We start from the raw sequence: 20,514 nt of genomic DNA on the forward strand, positions 1-20,514 counted from the left end.
ACACCATAATACAAACTTCAGGGGCAACCTTGCAGGAATATACATAAAAGGGACACTATGAGATCAGAGGGAGGTGACTAATAGTCACGCAAGCCAATGCTGCAAATGATGAAGATAAAGTTTGCCATTGAAACGTCGGTTAAAATCGATACCTGTACTCGACTGGAAGCCCGAGAGGAGTTTACTTGTCATGTACGCTGGGAAAGCACTAGATCCCTTTTTCACCCAGAATATATGTTTACAAGGGGAATACCATATTTGAAAGACACCTGTTGGTATCATAGTGTACCCACTCCATGATACTAACCATGGAGTACCAATTGCTATGAAAGGTAGGTACACCTAAATTTTGTGGTGTTATTGGGGATTCTATTTTTTTGTTAGAAAGGGAAACTTACTCAAGATAATCATTACTGTAAAGATGTGCAAACCACACTTTCACATGTTGCTTTCAGGAAATGGGTAACCCTAGGTAATTTCTAAAGTAAGTACATGTTTGGCACAGCATTATGGGCTGAAGGGCCTGTATTGCACTGTAGGTTTTCTATGTTTTATGTTCTTAAATATACACCTTGTAAAAGACTGATACGTTTTCAAATACCTCTTTCAATAAAATGGTGTAAACTGCAAGGATGCCTGTTACTGTGAAGAAAGGACACACATGAGGCCTATTCTCAAGTAGGGCTACACTTTACAATGTCACAAATATTACCCTTTCTGAATGTTTCCAGCTTTTAAAATTTTTTCACAAAAGCCTGGAGTAGACTAGGGACTCTGGAAACAATAGTGGAACTAGCACCCCTTGGGTACAGTTTTACCTGAAGTAGATTTTCAGGCGGTGTTCTTACTTGGCCTGTGCTGGCATCTCACTGCCACACTTAGCACTGACTTGTCCAATTGACACCATTTTACACAAGTATTATCTGCAGGACACAGTAAAATGAACAATCTATTTAACAAGTTAATAAGGTGGCAAGTGAAGCAATTACTAATGTGCTGAGTTGTAATGATTGCCTGGCTTTGTTTATTGATGATGTGCTAACTGGGGCAATATACACTAATCACTGGATTGTTAATGCTGCATCAGATTACTTCTCCCCTTTTTCACAGCTACAATAAGGATCCAAATTCTCTGTTCTAGTGTGATCTTTTATTTCAAAAGCTTATAAATACTGGGTACAATTATTAACCATTTTTGTAAAGAAATGCTCTGGATTTAACTTGTTTCTGATGCTAGAAACAAAGTAGTTGGCTGTCTATTTTATCCCACTGTTTACATTAAATAATTCACATTACTGACAAAAGAAATCTCAGTGGCAAGAGCCCCGTCATTTGTTTTCCAGCCCAAACTTTAAGACATTTTTTTGTGAAAGAAAGATTCCTCTGCAATAATGCCACAATTTCCCTTAAATGAGCAGCACTTGACAGGGTTAAACCTTTCAGATGTAACCAAGAGCAGCAAAAACAGATTCTGTTCAAACATTCAATTAGAATCAATTTGAGTTTGATCACTAGTTCTATTTGCCCATTGTCATATTATGAAAGAAGGACAGAAAATTTGCCCTGTACTGCCTTTGAAGAAAGCTTAAAGCACTGATTCTTATGACCCTAGAATTCAATTGTGCCCTCTTTTGGCAGCTTAATCGAGGATTCTCTGCAAAGCCCTCAGAGGGTTTAACATAGCAGAAATTCACAGGAGACATCTTAGGAATGGCACAGACAAATTGGAACAGACACCGACAACCGGCACAAGGAAATATGCTTCTGCAGACTTAAATTTCATATGCTTTTACTGATCCTACCTGATTAATTCATTTGGTTAAAAGCAAGCAAAGGAACACCTGGGAAAGAATTGATTTACAGTACCTCACAGGCAGTGGCCTGCATGGGCTTGTTGGTCAAAAGCAGTGGTGTGTAAAGTACACACATACACGCATGCTTCACATTTTCACAATATTTCACAACTTTTCAATACATTCAAAAAAGATTCATTCACACTAACACTTAAAGCCTCACAATGTGCAAACAGAAAGTGAAGCAAATAAATATCTAGAAGTGTATCACTGGTGATAAATGTCTCTGGTGGGTATGTTCATACTGAGACAATGGCACAGATATTCAACATACTGTTACCTCATCCACAGAGGTTGTAAGTACATCGGCTGTTCTGGATCTGAGCACCTTGGTTACCTCACATGGCGAAGTGAATAAATGCATCTTGTACAACGATAATGCACCACATGAAACATAGCTCTTAATGCTGATCTCTACACATTGACAATGGAGTCTTCCAGACATCCCACCCTGCAAAAACTCATTTCGGGGAGGTAGTACCCCCACCCCCCGCAACCCCATTTCCCCACCCCCACCCCGCCGGTCGACCTCCAAAGGTGTATGTAATACTTTCTTTAGTGATTTTTGTCTACTCTGTAAACCAAGTTGGGTATATGCAGCAAGTGTGATGTTAAAATATGTACTTGTATTATATCATATTATCATGTTTATTTTATCACAACTTTAAGCAAGTCTACAGGGAGTTTGGCCTCATCATGCAGGATATCAATAGAGTAGCTCTTTAGCAGCTAGCTAAATACCAGCGACCCACGTTGAAGTCCTGCCACCGTCAGTGAGGAGTTTGTACGTTCTCCCTCTGAACAAATGGGTGACCTCCGGGTGCTCCCGTTTCCTCCCACAGTCCAAAGACGTACCAGTTGGTAGGTGAAGTGGGCATTGCAAACTGTCCCGTAATTAGGCTAGAGTTAAATCAGGGGTTGCTGTCGGGTACAGCTCGAAGGGCCTGTTCAGTGCTGCCTCTCAATAAATAAATATTCATAAGAGTAATAAGGAGAATTACTTCAGTCAAGATATTCAGTAACCAGCAAGAAAATGAACACATTTGTTTTCAAGCATCAAAGTGGTATAATGAAGAACATGCCACTTGGAAGTTAAATTAATATCTGAACAACAAATAGTTAAAAGAGTGCTCTAGTGCTTGGGGTGGAACTAAATGGATGGGTCTAGCAATGAACTATGGACACTATGAACTAAATAGTGTATCATTCTTTGTATCATTCGAAGAGTTCTTGTTCATTTATTTGACACTGTTGAAGACCATGCACCATCATTTCCTCATTACTAATCAACAGGTTTCAAACCCTGGGCCTCTCTACCTCCCTCTGCAACAGGATCTTTGATTTGCTCACTGGGAGATCACAGAAATAACGCCTCCTCGCTGACAATTAACACAGGTGCCCCTTAAGGATGCATGCTGAGCGCACAACTCCATTTTGGCTACACCTATGACTGTGTGGCTAGGCACAGCTCAAACACCACCTATAAACTCACCACTGATAGTGACAGAATCTCAGATGGCAATAAGGAGGTGTATAGGAGTGAGATAGATCCGCTGGTTGAGTGGTGTCATAATAACAACCTTGCACTCAATGTCAGCAAGACCAAGGAATTGACTGAGGTCTTCAGGAAGTGGGAGTCGAGCGAACACACACCAGTCCTCATTGAGGGTTCAGTGGTGGAAAGAGTGAGGAGTTTAAAGTTCCTGGACATCAACATCTGAGAGGATCTATCCTGGCCCCAACACATTGATGCAATCATGAAGAAGTTTGAGGAGATTGGTATGTTAGCAAAGACTCTTGAAATTTTCAATAGATCTATGATGGAGGTCATTCTGACTGTCTGCATCACAATCTGGTATGGAGCCTTTGATGTATATGATCACAAAAGGCTGCAGACAATTATAGGCACTTTCATCAAGAGCACAACCCTCTTTGCCTTCGCGGACATCTTCAAGAAGGGGCATTATCTGGGACATGTCCTCTGCTCGTTACCACCACTAGGGAGGAGTTACAGGATCCTGAAGACCTACACTCCAGCTTCTTTCCCACCACTGTCAGATTTCGGATCAGTCCATGAACACTACCTCCTGTGCACTGTTCATTTATTTTGTAACTTACAGTAATTTGAACATCGTGCACAGAACTACCACCGCAAAACAAAAAAAATCACAGCATATGTCAGTGATAATAAAACTGATTCCTATTCTGAAAATTCCCAGAATGCTGTCACCAAGATAATGTAAGTAATAGAGGCCAATGTAAGCCATCCGTCCTAACATGCCTGCTTCTCCACTCAGTAAGGTGTTGGCTGAGAGTTATTTCACACTGGGTGTACAAGACCATTGCCCTCACCAGTACAAATTGCACATTGCCCCTAATTATACTGGCCTTAGCTAAAACATAGTTGCCCCTTCTGTCCAATAGCTCACAAACTCTATTTACACTTTCACATAAATAAGGTAGCACAGAGTTGTGGCATATATAGACCTTAACCCTACTCTCAGTCATCAGCTTGAAAGGAAGAAAAGATGATGAAGGTGTGGACTGATGAAGAGTGTATTGACTGACTGCATCACGACCTGGTATGGGAACACCAGTGCCTTTGAATGGAAAATCTTAAAAAGGGTAGTGGATTCAGCCCTGTACATCACAGGTAAAGCCTGCCCAACCATTGAGCACATCTACATGAAACATTATCCATCATCAGAGATTGCCACCACCCAGGCTATGCTCTCTTCTCACTGCTGCCATCAGGTTGAAGATACAAGAGCCTCAGGACTCGCACCATCAGGTTCAGGAACAGTTACTACCCCTCAACCATCAGGCTCTTGAACAAAAGGGGTAACTACACTCAATTGCCCATCCACTGAGATGTTCCCACAACCAATGATTTCTTTAAGGACTCTTTATCTTATTGTCCTATGTTCTCGTTATTTATTGCTATTAATTTATATATTCATTTGTACAGTTTGTTGTCCCTGCACTCTGGTTGATCTTTCATTGATCCTGTTATAGTTACTATTCCATAGATTTGCTGAGTATGCCCGCAGGAAAATGAATCTCAGGGTGTATATGGTGACATATATGTACTTTGATAATAAAATTTACTTTAAATGAACTTGTTTAACTTGTCATTCAGGTGCTTGTAATTGTGAGTCAGACAACTGCCCTGACCATGTAAAAGGAGCTTTTAGTATTGATACAACCCAGAGCACATTCTGACTGGGAGAAACCTTTCACCTTGTATGTGTGGACAGGCAAGAGCAAGTAGGAAGAATGTAGCTGGAGCAGGAAGGGCCCCAATGAAGTCTTCAGCTGGACTCCATCGACGTGGAGAAGCTTAAGCACTCTGCAGCTTGCCGTGTTCATGTAGAGTTCCTTCACACATTATCTCATTAGTGTTGGATAAAAGAGCATTAACATACATTCAATTGGACTGCTTTTGATGATGAGATTACTCTTTCTGACAAGAGGTCTGCACATTATCTGCACAGGATGGCACTACAGATTCTAAATGAAATCAGTTGTGGGAATGGGGCTGACCCAAGGACTGAGAGGGCAAACCTAATAACTCTTTACATTAAATGTTGATAGGGTAGGTACAATAATTGATCACATAACAGGTTGCTTGGAATTACCTGCTGAAGATGGGGAAGTTAACATTAACTAGGAACATTGCCGTGGTGATGTTATGACCCAGACAGGAGGTGAATAATAATGAGTATTCCAGCGGATTACTGTCATTGCACAGAAATAATACAAGTGAAAGGAAAGCATTTAGTATTAATCAATCATATCTAGTGCCGTGAACAAGCACTAGAAAAGGTTTCCTTAAGGCAATAATGCTGAACAGCTAATAATAAATATAATCGTGAAGATATGTAGCAAACTGTGTAATGATAAATAAGCCCAATGTGGTTAACCATTTGTATTCCACACCTCTCCCACTCTCACTATTTGACTGTGATCTCTACACACTCACAATGAGCTCTAGCATATGCTTCAGCAACAGCACCTCACTTCCTTCTGAATACGTTGCAGCTTCTGGACCTAATATAGAATTCTACAACATTACATAAATATTTCACAGTCTGTTTCAGTCAGCCATTTCCAATATCGATGCCACCTGTTTGTTTTCCTCCCCTTTTCCCCCTTTTGTTTATTTCTGGGAGTGGGGGACATGCCCAAGCTGACTTGCTGTGTATGTCCTATGACTCTGCATAACATCCAGTGATTCCTCCATTCTTTTAACTATGTTCTTCTGAGTGTGGGCCTGCTCTCCAACTGCTCCTAGCCACTCATTCACCGGGTTACCCTGTTGACAGTATCTCCTTTCAGTCACTCTGGTTTTATCCCAGCAGAAACATTCCCCCTTCCCCACTGCCCTCCCTGCAGTATAACAAGCCTCCTTTGTCCAATTCTCAGTTCTGGTAAATGGTCTTCGACCTTAAATATTAACTGCTTCCCTTCTCACAAATATGGCCTAAGTGTTTTCAGCATTTTTTTTAAGTTTTGTATTTCATCTGCTAATTTTGCTCTTTTAGCCTACTGTATTAGATATAACTGGTCTAACACCAAAGTCATCTTACAATTCTGTAAATCCACTCACCTTTGCAATACTTCCTAATCAAAACCATACCTGAAGTATAACCAAAAGCTATTACAGCATTCAAAAAAGTAAGACCAGGCAACGTGAGCCGACCTCTCACTATCCTTTCAACTTCCCCTCCATCTTTCTTTCCAATCACCACTTTTGAAGATAGTTCGGGGCTCAGGCCAGCGTTCTCAAGTCATTCTTCATGTTCAGCCATTTCACCACGAGTCTAGCACAGACTTTCCCAACCAACCAGAGGCATTATAAAGAATTATCAGCAGCTTATGACCTGGATCACCCTGCCTTCCCCATTACTCAATACCCAGATGAAGGACTTTCTCTAATTTTTATCAGAGTCATACAACGTCCAACAGGCGGGTTGTCCCACCCACCACACTAGTGGGCACCTTGGAATATTAATTCCATCTTCAAGCACTTTGCCTATCACCTCCCATGCCAAGGCGATTCAAGTGTTTAAATGATTTTGCTTCCAATACCAATTTTATTATAATAATGATTATTTCTGCACTATTGTTCTTATCTCCATGTCTGTCTTACATAATAAGATTTTACAGTATGGTCCCATGGGCATCTGGATGTAGATTGAAGATACGAGGTCATGAATTGTAATGAATGGTCTTGCATAACAAATAGTAATGTAACTTTTGGAAGATCAGGACATCTGAAACTGCTTTACCATAATAAAGTACTTTATTTGCAAGTCTACTCACTCTTGTAGGAAAGGGAAGCATGCCATTGCAAGAGCCTGTAAGCATCAGTGAAGCTAACAGCACAGTATCAAGGTAGCCAAGTGCCATATGGAACAGATGTCAGTTCCTCAGCATCTCTAGGAAGAGGTACAGTCGACGTTTCAGGCCGAGACCCTTCGTCAGGACTAACCACAACACACATCAAAGTTGCTAGTGAACGCAGCAGGCCAGGCAGCATCTCTAGGAAGAGGTACAGTCGACGTTTAGTCCTGACGAAGGGTCTCGGCCTGAAACGTCGACTGTACCTCTTCCTAGAGATGCTGCCTGGCCTGCTGCGTTCACCAGCAACTTTGATGTGTGTTGCTTGAATTTCCAGCATCTGCAGAATTCTTGTTGTTGAGATATCAGTTCCTCGTGTCTTACTGACATTAGTTGAGGGATGAAAGTTAGCCTGGATTAAGCTTCAGGCAGAATACTTAAAATCAGAATCAGAATCAGGTTTAACATCACCAGCGTATGTTGTGAAATTTGTTGTCTCTGCAGCACCAGTACAATGATAGAAAAAATGTAACTACAGCAAGTATACATTAAATAGTTAATGTGTACATACATCTATTGATGCTTCTGGACACATCCTCAGTGATGTTCCTGGAATCATCGGGTGTTTTGGGTCTTTCAACATCATACACCCTCCTCCAGGTGACCCAGCCGGGGCTGATCAGACCCCAGCTTGTGTCCAGATGGCTAGCTACTTATGACTCCATGGCTCCCCTCTTTTGAGCCACGGCCATCTTGAGGCCCTCTCTGCCGCATCGGTGGTACTGCGGATGGCTGTCCTCTTCCTCTCTCCCTCGATGCCCGAAATGCTGAAGGCTCTAACTAAGGAACGGGCTGCGAATCCCCTACAACCAACCTCCACTGGGAGACACCTCACTCTCCATCCAGCCTGCTGACAGTCGCTGACCAGTCCTGCGTACTTGGAGAGCTTCCTTTCAAAGGCCTCTTCCAAGCTATCTCCCCATGGGACTGTCAGCTCCAGCAGCACCACTTGCTTAGTCGACTCAGACACTAGGACAATGCCTGGTCGCAGGGTGGTGGAACTTCAGCTGCCCTTCGAGGTCCACCAGCAGCTGCCAGTCCCTGGCAGAGGTTAGGATGCCTGCAGATCTGTAAATTAAATAAGTAGTGCAAAAATAAAGAAATAAAGAAGTAGTGAGGTGGTGTTCATGGGTTCAAAGTCCATTCAGAAATTGGATGGCAGACGGGAAGAAGCTGTTCCTGGATCGTCGAGCGTGTGCCTTTAGGATTCTGTACCTCCTTCCTGATGATAGCAATGAGAACAAGGCATGATCTGGGTGATGGTGGTCTTTAATGATGGATGCTGCCTTTTTGAGGCACCGCTCCTGAAAGATGTCTTGGATACAACAGAGGCTAGTGCCCATGCTGGAGCTGACTAAGTTTACAACTCTGATGTATGCTGAAGATAATGACTGGCAACCTAATATTCACTGCCGTTATGCCAGCTCTTCAACTTCAGCAGTGATCAATGTTACAAAAGGCCAGGGAATATCACTTTAGTTAGCCACGAAGAGGTATTTGGACTGAGAGTAGATACTGGAGTCAGGATGAGAAGCAGTAGATTGCACATAGAGCAAGCTGTTCCCTGGGTTAGAGGCATTAACGTGGGGGTTAATTTTCTCATCACTGGCTACTGTGCAGAAACTAAGATCATCATTCTGAGAACAAGTAAACCAGTCATCAATGTCAAATAGATTCATGCATCTGTTACTTATTCTGAGAAGGCAAGTGAAACTTAGAGATCACACGAGGTAATATATTTCACATGCTACTTGATATCAAAGATCATCTGAACTAAAATTCACTAATGGCATCTTTAACAAACTCACGGAAACACACACTTGAAAGCCATGGATTTCTGCCTCAGGCCACCTAAGGTCACCTTAGAAGATACTGAAGATATCAGGGTATCTTCAGTATTTCCATATCCCATTCCACCCACAGGCTTTTGGAATTAATATGGAACTATATTTTACTTTTTACAATAACTGGTGAAGCATTTTTCTAATCTATCAGAAAATATAGAACGAACCTCAGCTTAAAATAGTTTCCATGGTTATAAGCCAAAGGTTTGGGTGAAGTCTGACTTCTTTGCTAGAAAATGCCAGGTTAAAGCTCTGGTACAGTGCAATGAGGTGCTTCATTGTTGGATGTGCTGTCTTTAGATGAAATGGTAAACCCATTTCAGTGCTTTTAAAAGGTTCAATGAGATTAACTAATGGACAGAAGAGAGTCAGATGGCACTACCATGAACCAATTTAATGGTAATTCTTCTACATGCTGTTTGTGGGGCCTACCAATATCTGAAATGTTGTACATAAATTTACCACAGCATTTGTTAAGGATAAATAGATTGGATGTGAAACATTTTGAAATGCTCTGAGATACCACTTAAATGATCATATTGAAATTTACATATACTTTTGCACAAAACTTATGTCAAGGGTGCCTGGAATAATAGTCTTAACTTAAAATAACTTTTAAAATTCTGATCAGTTAATGGGATATGTTTTACTTATTGATGTGTATTAAAGAGTAAAGCTAAGAAATATGACATTTAATTTTACTGTTTTCTAATCTTCTATTTATTTGTTTTCTTGGTAACTTAGCTTCTTCAGCAATTCCTAAAGCTAATTCTGAGGCTGGATCTTGTTTACTTGAGGAGGTTAAATCCACTAAAAAAAAATCATGAACTGTTTTCATATTGGGGGGGAAATGACTACCTCTGCCCGCGCATGATAAACGACCTTATTTACAAACGACATCAGTCATACAGGCACACACACACACACAGGCAGGCTATGGTCATTAATTCCACTCAAAACCATAATTAAATACATATCAGAAGTCTTCCCACTTGTTAGGGAGAATTAAATTATTAAGCACATTTACCAAACACAAGTACTAGCCAGAGGTACTCAAGTGAAGGGGTGCATCCAACAAGCTGGGGGCCAGAGCTAATCAGCATCTTCAAAATCCAGGAGAAACTAAGTTTCCCCTGGACCCATGACCACATTTACATCAGTTTGCCCTAATAGTTGTGAACGTATTAAATCCATTAATACTAGAGGCATGAAGCAATTGATGAATATACTTGAAAAATCCGCAGAACGTTAATAAACAAAGTGGACACCAAATAGCACGGATTTTTGCAAATAATCCTGGGATAACTGATCTAGAAGAGTTTTGGGATTATCTGTTTGGTCTTCTGGCCAACTAGTGCAAAGACTTGTGTATTCTCATGAAATTTATTCTTAGGGGTTTCATCGCGAGAATAACACTTATCATAGCTGCATCTGCATAAACACACTTTTACTCTGATTGCCAATATTGTTATTACTGACTGAAAGTGTTCAAAGAGAACAATAATCAAATACTTTTCTAGTGTCCTTATCATCTTCTCCTGAGTTGTTTAGAATACTCCTGGACGGGACCCCTAACATAGAAAGAGATGTCTCTTTCTTACTGGCATCTCTGCTTGATTGCTGTACAACATGGCAGACAAAGGAAAAGTCACTGTTTAATTAGCAGAAATATGTGCGCACTACCAAGGAAATCATTAAATGAAAGATTAGTCAAACAGAAACCTTAAGACTAAAAAAGGTCTTAAGGCCTCTTCAGCCTTTATCGCAAAGGGGAACTAAACAAGAAAATGTGACAGACGTCCACAATTTCACTTTAGATCTGTGGGTTAGCTCAGTATCGAACACAACAGAATTCTTCAAGCTCTACTTGACTTTTAATATAGATGAAGATCACAGACCAACTTTAAACAAGCCTCAAGCTGTCATCTTCAGGATGTGGTCCCTATGCATGACTGGAAGAGAATTTTATGGAAGCAAACGGATTTTGGGAGATCAGGAAGCCCTCAAGAGCTGGTTTTCTAGATATCCTGTTGCTTTCCCAAACTGAGTCTCCTTTCAGTGTTTCTCACGGCCCTGTTACCATGCAGGCAAACAACAGGAATTCTGCAGATGCTGGAAATTCAAGCAACATACATCAAAGTTGCTGGTGAACGCAGCAGGCCAAGCAGCATCTATAGGAAGAGGCGCAGTCGACGTTTCAGACAGGACTGTCGAAGGGTCTCGGCCTGAAACGTCAACTGCGCCTCTTCCTATAGATGCTGCTTGGCCTGCTGCATTCACCAGCAACTTTGATGTATGTTACCATGCAGGCACACCAGTATTTAAAGCAGCACATGAAAATCAGTGGATATGGCTCTGGAACGAGAGGGAGCAGCCCAGTTTCCGCCAGGGGATTGGGGGGAGGAGAGGGTGCGCTAGTGGTAGTCTGATGCAACTAATGGCAGCTTAGGGGCTGGGTTCTCATGGCAACTGTGGGGTTCTATAGTGATTGCAAGGCTAGCAGCTTAGAGGAATTGTACTGTAAATTCCACCTTGGGTTCTTACTCTTTGCTGGAGTAATGTTCATATTACGCTGAGAAATACTATCAAGGTCTGGTGTGCATGTCTGGTTTATTAAGATCAGCTATATAATGCAATGTTGTCACCCTTACATTCTCACACTACAGAAATAATTGGTGGCAGGGCTACCTGGAGTCTGCACTCCTGTTTCCTAAGGCCCGTATCACTACAAAGGCATAGAGCGAATATATTCAACCCATCCCACCTGCTTTAAGCTGCTATATACAACGCCTGAGAAACCCAGACACCTATTGTTCAAAGTAGAATCTGGACAGACTGCTTCATAATATTCGAACGGAAATATGCCTTATCTAAGCAGGTAGCCCATCTGCCATTGGACCAGCGCCATTAAAGCAAATAGGTTCTAGGTGTGTTCAGTTTCTGTTCCAGATTGTTTACACTATGACCCCATGGCACCTGTTTCTGAGAGTTAGGGCCACGGATAAAGAGAATTCAAATCACTGTGCCTATGCTACCTCTTCCAAAGAGCTTTTCAGTGAGTCCTGTTCTTTTGTTCTTTTCTGATTGCAGCATGATATTTTTTACTTTGCTAATAATTGGAAATAAATACCACTACCTTTCAAATTCGCTCCTGAGAATTACTTTTGAATGTGCTTCCATCATGCTTTCAAGGTCATAGCAATCTGCTGTACCAAAAATACTCCTCATCTTTTCCAGATTTCTTTTTCTGCCAATGATTATAGATTTATCTTTTGCTTTGTATCTGTTTTCACCACAAGTTCAATGAATACCTCCACCACAGATCAAATGCAGGCAACAGCCTTTTGAAAACTATAGGATCTAATTCATATGGAAGTTGCACTTTTTAAATGTTTCTAACTCCCCAACATTAGAATTGATACTTACACAGACCCACCAAATAAAATTAAGTTATAAAATTCAATAAGTGCTCAATCTGTTTTAACTATTTAACAGTAGCTATTTCACCGTAATATGACTGAACTCAGCTGAACTGAATATGCCTAGACTCTTTTGATGACTTTGTGATTTGGTGTTTTGTATTCTGTGTTTTTCACTCTCTTTTTTTTTGCCATTTCTGCAATTTGTTCTTTTTTTGTGCACTGAGGCTTTATTTTTTTCATCAAAGGGGTTCCATGATTTTCTTTGTTTCTTGGCTGTCTGTGGGAAGACAAATCTCCGGGTTGTGTACTGCGTCCATACTTTGATAATAAGTGTACTTTGAATCTTTAAAGATTCTCCATGAGTTCTAATTCTATTCTTTCAGAACAGCTTTTCCTATCCAGTTTTCCAACACTGCCTGTCATATTGAAAAGCCTTTAAGAACTTGATTCAATTCTTTAATTGGGACACATTCTCTTCAGTAAATGGCAATATGGATCATTCAGACATCACTGGTGATCATATATAATACCCCACAATAACCTAGGTACCAGCAGAATCTAATCATGCCCTGTCAGTAACAGAAATCACGTTGCATAGAACCATTCTGAACCTGCTCACCAGCATACTAATAAGATCAAGTTCCAGGAGACTTTCCATCTGCTGCCATAGTCATTTCCCTTTTTACCCAAGGTTTGCACTGTCAGTAGGTGAAATGAAGTATGACTAGTAGTCTATTCTCAGCATTGGGAATGATGAGGAATTTGTGGAAAGCCAGTTTTGCTGCTGCAAACTTTTGAAACTCAACCTAGTGTTCAAAACAAACATTGTAATATTATTGCTGAAATTCTCTTGTCTCAATCCTTTCTCTAGTCCCTCCCTTCATCGGCCACTGTAACCAGTCCATAATCCTGCTATTCCTCTGACAGACCTTTGACAACTATCCTTTCCTCTCTTCACGTCATTGTGGTAGTTTAAAACACAATTATTTTTTTTAAATTTTATTTTGATAAGGCACAGAGTAAGCTATTCCATTCCATCGAACCACGCCACCCAGTAATCCATCAATTTAATCCTAGCCTAATCACAGGACAATTTGCAATGACCGATTAACCTACTAACCAGTACGCTCTTGGACTGTGGGGGCACGCAGAGGAAACGCACGCGGTCACAGGGAGAACGTACAAACTCTTTACAGGCAGCGGTGGGAATTGAACCCGGATTGCCTGTACGGTAAATCGTTGTGCTAACCACTATGCTACCGTGCCACCTGTAATCATTCCCGAATCCTAATGCAGCCATGAGTAGCTTGCCAAACATCCATGTTTAGTCTCTTCCATATCGCCATCATTCTCCCAGCTCCCACTGCCTTTGACTAAACTGTTTGTCATCCCTCATAGTACTTCAATCATGTTTATTGTATTCTGGGTACAATTATGTCTAGCCACTTAATAATCGACCTTGTTGCAGTATTCTTTTTCAGACTCTAGTTCGGCTTCTACCCCTCTTTCATCAGACTCTAGAGCTGACTTCTCATATGAATTTTTAAACTCTTCATCTGCCAGTCTACCTGATCATGGCCCTTACACCTTACTGTCTATCAGCAATAAACTGAACTTTTTCTGTAACTGCAACGCTATATTCTGCATTATGTTTTCTTTTTACTACCTCCATGTATTTAGGTATGAAATGATATTTCTGGGATGGCATGCAAATGAAAGCCTTTTACTGTATCTCGGGCAATGCAAAAATAACAAAGCCTCATACTAATACCAAGATAAATACACATGATCCCACAGAACCACAGCGACATTCTGCAAGCCACATACTATACTTCTAAATATACCTCATTCAAATGACTGCAATCTGTAGCGGGTAATTCCCCTCTAAGCAATGTACTTTTAAATTAATTTAATGATCTACAGATTTCATGATCATCTAAACGACTTGGCGGACCAAGCAGGTACTGTAGCTTTAAGGGACAAGGGTTCATTGACATGGCCGGAAGCGAGGCTGGAGTGGGGGGGCGGGGGTGGTGGGACTATAAGCCAGGCTGAAACACAGAGGGATGAGGCCCCCTCTACCCAGCATCTTGTCAGCAAATGTGCAGTCGCCGAAAAACAAAATTGAGGATTTGAGGGCAAGATTGCTGTAATAGAGGGAAATGAGAGATTGTTGTGTTCTATGTTTGAACAAAACATGGCTTTCTCTCAGCACGCCAGATACGGCGATCAGACCTAAAGGTTTCTCAATTCACAGAATGGACCAAACTGGTGATTTGGAAAAGGCAAAAGGTGGAGGTATATGCTTCACAATAAACTCTCAGTGGTGCTTCAAAGTGGAGGCTTTGTCGAACTCGTGTTCCCCGATCTTGAGCACCTAATAGTCAAATGATGTCCCTTCTATTTATCTAGTGAGTTCTCCTCCAAAACCCTGACCACAGTTTAAATACCACCAGTGGCCAACTATAATCAAAAATTTTTAATACTGCATGATGCCATTTCCAAACCAGAAACAGGCCATCCCAACACATTTCAAATCATAGTCAGGGACCCCAACCAGGCTCAGAAAACCCTGCTCAATTACCACCAGCATAACCTATAGCACCAGAGGTTCCATCACAACGGATAAGGAATGCCTACCGTTCCACGCCCAGACCACATTTCAGTAAATCTGATCACTTGTTTGTCCTTCTCCTTCCTGCACACAGGCAGAGGCTAAAGAGCAAAGCTCCAGAGATTAGGACAACAAAGAGGTGGTTGCAGGAGGCAGAGGATCGGCTACAGGATTGCTTCAAGTGGACTGGACCATGTTCAAGGACTCATCTGTAGATTTCAATGATTGTACCGTGGTTGCCAGGAACTTTAGATGAATGTTGATGAGTGTAGACGTTGTTGAGGAGTGTACCCTTACAAAATCATTCATAGTCTTACCCAACCAGAAGCAGTGGATAAACCATGAGAGCTGCAATCTGATGAGAGCCAGGTCAATGGCATTCAAGTCTGGCGAGGAAGCAAGTTACAAGAGGTCCAGGTACAATCTCTGGACAGCCATCTTACGGGTGAAGTGGCAATTCCAGATTAAACTTGAATCAATAAAGGATGGTCAAAAGTTGTGGCAGGGCTAGAATGCTATCATCTGTTATAAAGTAAAATCAAGTGACATTGCTGACAGCAGGGCTTTGTTCAATTCCTTCTATGCTCACTTTGACCATCAAAACATGGAGGAACCATCATGAACTCCCACAGCTCTCCATGCTACAGTGGTTTCAGTCTCTGAGGCCGATATGCAAGCAGCCTTCTGGAGGGTGAACCCACGAAAAGCATCCAGACCAGATGGGCTACATGGTCAAGTACTAAAGACCTGTGCTGATGAACCGACTGGAGTGTTCACTGAGATCTTTAACCTCTCGCTTCAGCAGTCTGACGTACCCACCTGCTTCAAGCGGGCTTCAATTATACTGGTGCCTAAGAAGAACGTGGTGATCTGGCTGAATGACTATCATCCAGTAACACCTACTTTACATCCACACCGATGAAGTGTTTTGAGAGGTTGGTGATGAAACATATCAACTCCTGCCTGAGACGTGACTTGGATCTGCTCTAATTTCCTACTGGGGCAACAGGTCCACAGCAGATGCCATGTCACTGGCTCTTCATTCAATCCTAGAACATCTGGGCAGCAAAGGTGCATACATCAGGATGCTCTTTATCAACTACAGCTCCTCAGTCAATACCATCATCCACTCAAACCTAATCAATAAACTTCAAGACCTTGGCCTCAATACCTCCTTGTGCAATTGAATACCTGGATTTCCTCACTTGCGAACCCCAGTCAATTCAGATTGGCAACTATATCTCCTCTACGATCTCCATTAGCACAGGTGCACCACAAGGCTGTGTGCTTACCCCACTACTCTACACACTTTACACTTATGTACGTGTGGCTAAGAGCAGCTCCAATGCTGATGATTCCACTGTCGTAGGCCAAATCAAAGGTGGTGATGAAACAGTATATAGGAGGGAGATTGAAAATTTGCCTGAGTTGTGCCACAACAACCCCTCACTCAATGTCAGCAAGACCAAGGATCTGATTATAGACCTCAGGAGGTGGAAACCAGACATCCACGAGCCAGTCCTCATTGAAGGATCAGAGGTGGAGAGGATCAGCAACTTGAAATTCCTCAGTGTTATTAGTTCAGAAAACCTGTCCTGGGCCTAGCACACAAGTGAAATTATGAAGAAAGCACGACAGCACCTCTAATTCCTTAGGAACTTGTGAAGATTCAGCATGACATCTAAAACTCTGGCGAACTTCTACAGATGTGTGGTGGACAGTACATGCAAGAACAGATTTTACCCCTCAACCATCAGGCTCTAGAACAAAAGGGGAGAACTTCACTCAATTCCACTTGCCCCATTATTGAAATGTTCCTACAACCTATGGACTTGCTTTCAGGGACTCTTCATCTCATGTTCTTGATATTTATTGTTTTCTTTTAATTTTTGTATTTGCATAGTTTATTGTCTTTTGCCAAGTTGGTGTGGTCTTTCATTGATTCTATTATGGTTATTATTCTATTATGGATTTATTGAGTATGCCCACAAGGAAATGAATCTCAGGGTTGTATTTGGTGACATATATGTACTTTGATAATAAATTTACTTTGAGCTTTGAATTTTGTTGATGCTCGGACTGGAGAGCTAGTGTTGTTAAGGGGAGATTGGATAGGCTGGGACTACTTTCCCTGAAGGAGAGAAGGAGGAGGGGTGACCTCGTAAAGATTTACCAAATTATGAGGGGCACAGATAAAGTAGACAGTCACAGTCTTTTACCCAGGGTAGGGGATTCTAAAACTGAAGACATAGGTTTAAATTCAGAGGGGAAAGAATTAAAGATGATCTGAGGTGCAAGTTTTTCACACAGAGGGTGGTGTATGTATGAATGAGCTAGTAGAGGCAGGCGCAATTACAAGATTTAAAAGACATCTCAACAAGTATGGAGAGGAAAGGTTTAGAGCAGGGGTTCGCAACCTTTTTTATGCCATGGACCAATACTATTAAGCAAGGGTTCCGTAGACTTTAGAGGGATATAGACCAATCACAGGCAAATGGGACTAGTTTAGGTAGTCAGTACTGACAAGTTAGGCTGAAATAGTTTTTTCCAGACTGTATAACTCTATAACAAGAAATTTAAAACTATATGTGGCATTTTCTATATTCACAGTATCAATCGGTCTATACATTGATACTGTTGTCAAGTCAATACATTCATAGTGTCATGAAGGTAAAACCTTCTATATGCAGAACACCCTCACGTGCTTCTCCCAAATCAACCTTCAAGTGTTTGCGAGGCTGTTATACTGGGGCCAGCCCCTCAGCGTCCAGTAGCAACAAGACCATAGACTGCAGTCCTTCCCATAGAACCTTTGTGCTGACAGCACCAAGTTTAACTGCCTGCTTTAGATGTACCCATGCATTCTGGAGTATGTCAGTGGGCAGCATGCTCTGAAAATATCGTTTTATGCTAGAAGACGAAACATTTTCGGGAAGTGCGTTGATGGTTGGCTTGGGAACAGCCCAGAGATCACAGATCATCATTCACTGTTACAAAGATCTTGTGATCAGCCCTGGTGTAGCATTGGAAATAATGGTGTACACAGTTAGGTTGCAGAGTTTGATTTTCAGTAGGCTAATAAACAGCAACATTAAAGAATGAAGATACGGAGTTCATCTGCTTATGTTCTATAAATGAACCAACCCTTTGTTTTATATGTCTTACAATGTGGGCAATATGACAAAGTTGGTATTCTGAGAATGTCCTTCCTGAAGAATCGAGGCTAATGACATTAGTTTATTCAATGAGAACTAGATTTCCCACACTGGACTACGTCACCAGCCAATGCAATTAAACCAGGCAGATCAGAAGATCTATTTTCACCTCATTTGTCAAAGGTTAATATTTTGGGTTAAGGAGTGAAGAATCACACACAATTCAAAGTGCCAGTGGAAAGTGCCAGTGTGAGAAAGTCAGGTGTAAAAAGGTAGTGATTTCCTTTAGGATTAAAGAGGTAAACAAATCTTTTAAGATTGTCCATACAAACTTGAATTGCTAAAGTAATCTAACATGGCTAAAAGAAATTATCTGGTAACCATCACCCTACCATTATGTATTTAATATTTTAGTAGTATTTGAATATTATTGTAAATATATTGTTTGATTAGGCATTCTTGTTCATTTAAATAATTCATTATGCGTTATGTGTAAAAATTACACGAATAGCATGCATCATGATGCTACCACCTGAAACATACGGGTCTCACTAAAAGTAAAAGGAAACTAAAGTACTCATATCTCAGGTGTCCATGTCTTTCTTTTAATTAGTTTAATGTTTTCAATTGCACAAAATATAACAGCAGCGACAAGATATTTTTAAAATGATCCTGAGATGACTACCTACCTGTTGTATTGCAGCAAGACATTTGAGTTTACAAAAAGTGCATCAAGAAACAGTCAAGTAAATAAACAGTGCATTACGTACAGAAACAATCAAGTTAAAAAAAGACAGAAAACCCAAGAGTTCACAGGTTCATATACAGTGAGAAGCAGGTGATAACAATCATTTAAAAAAAGCAGAAATGGCTGGTTACATCTGAAAGATAGACACGTTCAATTGCTCAATGAGTAACTGACTCATGTATACGGAGCTAATTGAACATTACTTTGAAGCAAATGAAATACCGAATGACAAAATGAGTACCAATTTTGCTGAATGTAATGGGTGGAAAATCATACAGTTTGACTGCTCCAACCAAACCAGCTGAAACGAGCTTTGTTGAAATCATGAACATAATACAGGAACTTTTAGAACTGAAGCCATTGTTGATTGTAGAATTCTTTAGGTTTCATGAGCAGTATCAAAAGGAAGGAGAATCCAATTCAACTTACGTGGCTGAATTGAAGAGATTGACTGAACATTGTCAGTTCAATGATGGGCTTAATGATATACTGAGAGATGGTTTAGCTTCTGGAATCTTACAAGAAAGCATTCAAAAACAGCTTCTAACAGAAGCACAACCTACTGTACATTTAAATGAGCAGTTGAAATAGCTATATCAATGGAAACAGCAGCCAGACATGCAATTGAGTTGCAGTTGGGAATGAAAGTAAGCGTGAGCAAAATTGTAATGTCTGAACAGAAACCAGCCCGGTCAAACAAACTGTGTCACCATTGTGTCACATTTGTTACACCAGATCAATGCAGATTTATAGGTGAAACTTGCAGAACATGCAACAAAGTAGGTCACATACAAAGAGCATGTCAGGCAGACAAAAATAAGTGGATTGCACAGGGAAAAGAAAAGGATAAAAAGTCAAGTTCAAAAAGAGCACTAACCTGCATGCTATTGATGAAAAATCTGATAATGACGAGAGTGTCACAGGACTGGGTAGCCTTGAGATTTATAATGTGAGACTAACAATAGACAAGAAACATGGCTTACACCAGAAGTGAACGGCAAATTAATTAAAATGGAATTGGACACAGACTCAGCTGTTTCAGTCATTCCACAAAATGAGTTTGAATAGAATTTCAAAGATACTAAACTGAAGCTTGCAGATATCCAACTCAGAGCCTATACTGGAGGAAATATAGCTCCTGTGGGAATGACATGAAACTATGTACAGGGAGGAGGTCAAACACCTAGAGAGCTGGTGTAGGAATAACAACTTGATGCTTAATGTCACCAAAACCAAGGAGGTGATCGTCAATTTCAGACAGTCTCAGCCTAAGCACACACCCCACAGCATCAGCGGCTCCATAGTGGAGAGAGTGGAAAACATCAAGTTCCTTGGGGTGCAGATCTTGGACAATCTCACCTGGTCCAGGAACACCACAGGGATGTGAAACGGGCCCAGCAGAAATTGCACTTTCTGAGGAAGCTTAAACAAGCATCGCTCCCCACTAACATCTTAACTACATTCTACAGGGGCGT

General features: G+C 41.1%; 1 protein-coding gene across 2 annotated transcripts in view; it reads right to left on the minus strand.

Annotated features, from left to right (window-relative positions):
• The window catches only part of pax5 (paired box 5), a 250,032-nt gene that overhangs the window by 52,352 nt on the left and 177,166 nt on the right, over positions 1 to 20,514 (minus strand). The gene's annotated exons all lie outside the window — the stretch shown is intronic.

Source organism: Mobula hypostoma, chromosome 16, assembly GCF_963921235.1.
Source record: "Mobula hypostoma chromosome 16, sMobHyp1.1, whole genome shotgun sequence".
In the NCBI taxonomy this organism is placed as follows: domain Eukaryota; kingdom Metazoa; phylum Chordata; class Chondrichthyes; order Myliobatiformes; family Myliobatidae; genus Mobula; species Mobula hypostoma.